This window comes from Mastomys coucha, unplaced genomic scaffold, assembly GCF_008632895.1.
Source record: "Mastomys coucha isolate ucsf_1 unplaced genomic scaffold, UCSF_Mcou_1 pScaffold13, whole genome shotgun sequence".
NCBI classification, from domain to species: Eukaryota; Metazoa; Chordata; class Mammalia; order Rodentia; family Muridae; genus Mastomys; species Mastomys coucha.
The window spans coordinates 82,658,277-82,661,774 of record NW_022196895.1 but is presented as its reverse complement, the minus strand read 5'-3'; the positions used below and the strand labels follow the sequence as shown (position 1 = coordinate 82,661,774).

General features: G+C 42.1%; 1 pseudogene; it reads left to right on the top strand.

Moving 5' to 3' along the window:
• Positions 1-2,723: 2,723 nt before the first annotated feature.
• LOC116087508 overlaps positions 2,724-3,498 on the top strand; it is a 4,561-nt pseudogene continuing 3,786 nt past the window's right edge.

The window sequence follows — 3,498 nt, the reverse complement described above, 5'->3', positions numbered from 1 at the left end:
AGACTTCTCAACAGAGACGTTAAAAGCCAGAAGAGCTTGGTCAGAGGTCATACAGACTCTAAGAGAGCACAAATGCTCCTCCATTGCTGGTGGGATTGTAAACTGGTATAACCACTCTGGAAATCAATCTGCAGGTTCCTCAGAAAATTGGAAATAGATCTACCCAAAGACCCAGCAATACCACTCTTGGGAATATAACCATGACTGGCTGGTTTTGTGTGTCAACTTGACACAGGCTGGAGTCATCACAGAGAAGGGAGCTTCATTTGGGGAAGTGCCTTCATGAGACCCAGCTGTGGGGCGTTTTTCTCAATTAGTGATCAAGGGGGTAGGTCCCCTTGTGGGTGGTGCCATCCATGGGCTGGAAGTCTTGGGTTCTATAAGAGAGCAGGCTGAACAAGCCAGTAAGAAACATTTCTCTATGGCCTCTGCATCAGCTCCTGCTTCCTGACCTGCTTGAGCTCCAGTCCTGACTTCCTCTGGTGATCAACAGCAATGTGGAAGTAAGCTAAATAAACCCTTTCATCCTCAACTTGCTTCTTGGTCATGATGTTTGTGCATGAATAGAAACCCTGACTAAGACAAACCCCAACAGGCCACAGGGGCACGTGTTCCACTATGCTCATAGTGGCCTTGTTTGTGATAGAGTTTTGCAGGCAAATAGATCAAACTAGAAAATCCTGAGTGAGGTAACTCAGACCCAAAAGGACATGCATTTATGTACTCAATAATAAGTGGATATTAGTCCAAAAAAAAAATAGAGCACACGCAAGATACAGTCTACAGAACTCAAAAAGTTCAATAAGCTGAAGGGCCCAAGTGAGGATGCCTCAATTCCATTTAGGAGGGAGGAAAAGCAATCACAAGGTGGTAGGGAAGGAGACACCTGGGAGAGAAAGGGGGATCAAAGAGGGGAACATGATCCAGTATTGGGGGGGAGAATGAAGCCCTGAGGGCCAGCAGAAAGAATGGAAACAGGCAACCTTGGGAGGTAAGAGGTTGGGGAGGGGACCCTCCAGAATGTACAAGAGACCTGGGAGGAGAGAGATTCTCAGGACTCAAAGTAAGGGACCTTAGATGAGATGCTGTACAGAAGAGTGAACTTGTAGAGCCCACCTCCAGCAGAAAGACAGGGAGGACATCAAGTGAGGGATGAGGCTGCCATCCCACAGTCAAAAGTCTGACCCATAACTGTTCCTGTCTGAAAGAACTGCAGGGATGGAAACGGAAAGGAGCCTGAGGAAAACAAGGTCTAGCAACAGGCCCAAAGTGGGATCCAGCTCAAGGGGAGGTCCCAAGGCCTGACACTATTACTGAGTCTATGGAATGCTCACAAAAAGGCACTATCATGACCGCCCCCTGACAGATCCAACAAGCAGCTGAGTCAGATGCAGATATTTGTACCCAACTAATGGACAGAAGCTGCTGACCCTTGTGGTTGAATTAGGGAAAACATGGAAGAAGCTGAGGAGGAGAACCAGCAGTGTCAATTAACCTGGACCACCGTGATGTCTCAGACACTAGACCACCAACCAGGAGCATACACCAGCTGATATGAGGCCCCCAAAATAAATATAGCAGAGGACTGCTAGGTCTCTGTTAAGTCTCTGTTCAGTCATTGAAGATGCACCTAACCAAGAGACTGGAGGCCCCAGGGAGTTTAGAGGTCTGGTGGGGTTGGGGGGTAGGAGGGTGGGGACATCCTAGTGGAGATAGGGGGTGGAAACAGTTATGGGATGGGGAAAAGTCAGAGGATGGACTGGTAGTAGAATAAAATCTGGAATGTAAAAAAAAAGAGATTAAATAAATTTTTTTTTAAAAAAAGGAAAACATATCTATCATTCGATCTTTTTTCTTAAGTTTTGAGCAACATTTATCAAGAACAGATTTTGTTTTTTTTCTCTCAGTGTACTTCTGAATTTTGTTACTTTTTTTCACAAAATTTCTTGTGTCTCTCTCTCTTTTTCAGTAACAAGGCTGAGAGATCATTTTCCTTGAGAAGCTTCATAACTCAACTTTCCTCGGGAAGTATTTCTTGATTCCATTTTTTCCATTAAAAATATCTTCATCACTGTGTAAGCGATACCATTTCCATGCCCAAGCATCATTTCATTGCTTGTAATAAGAACCTACATAGCTACTTTCATCTCTAATTTCAGACTCCTGAATATGATTTCCTTGTTGGTGTCTTATATTACAGTTCTGGTAACCAATTAAATATTACTATACACCAGAAGTTTTAACTACTATAATCCACCTGCTCTCACTTAAAAGGCCATCCTCGTGCTATGCATATTAGCAGATGGCAGTGTCAAAGAGCCAAGAGGAATCTCTTGCTCCCTCTCATTTCCCAACAATAAACAATTACATCTCAACTGGCTGAGTCAACTGTAATTCAGACCATACCCCAGATACTTTTATGCCTCACCAACCCCATTACCACAACAATCCTTGCCACTGTTGTTCCTTGCTGGTCAGACTACAGTGAATTTTGAAATTGGATTCTTGCATGAGCTTTACATCAGGGAGCAGGATTTTAACCCAATTTTTTAAAAAAGTAGTTGATTATTCCCAAAAGAGTTTTGCTAGACCATAATGTCTTGCAGGGAGATTTGTATTGTAGATCTAAAGGTTTGTAGCTGAGTGATAGATAGCAAGGATTACCAATCTCTTCCAGTAGCATATAGAATACCGTTCAGCACTATGGGCGTTAGGCAGTAGGGATGAAGCTTCTAGTGAAACACTACCTCGAATTCTCCATGTTAGATAACGTAAGTAAGTGTTGTCTTCAGAAACAGGGGCCTTAATATCAGGTTGTGCAGAGAAATCAGTAGCCTTGACAATGAGCAATAATGTTAAAATGGTCAAGAACCTGAAAATAGATAGGCCATGCGTTTGGAGAAAATCTACTACTACCATTCTACAAAAGGAGCATAGCAATAAAATGACTTCTAATTTCATGCTGCTGTACCAATAGATCAACGCTATCCTAGCTGATGAAGTCACTGACAAAAAATAGACAACTGCAAAAATAATTCACACAAGCTCTGAATAATTAAAGGAAAATTTCATTGATATTTAAATTTGAGAAATTGTGTTTTCTTTCTCAAATGACAAATAAAACCTACTTAAATACACAATTTGAGAAAGTTTGGATTCAGTATCAATAAGAAATGACTTAACATCATGATAACAGTTCAAGAGTTCTAACATCTGATATGATCTTGAAAAGCAGTTGGCCCTCTAAAATACCAGCATTTCACAAGGTACATAAAACAACCTTTCTGCTGAGTGCCTTGCATGTAGTCTTTCCCATTTGTGCAGTTTAGTGATATTTTCGCAGCAAAGCCTTGTCGGTCAGAGGGATATGGCTGTCTTCTAGACTTCTCAGAAGCACAGCTCTCACAGAAAGTCAGAGCTGATCTCAGTGATCAGCGACTCTGGCTTGAATTCACAAGTCCTCCAGAATTCATCTTCCCTAGAAATGAGCATTCTAAT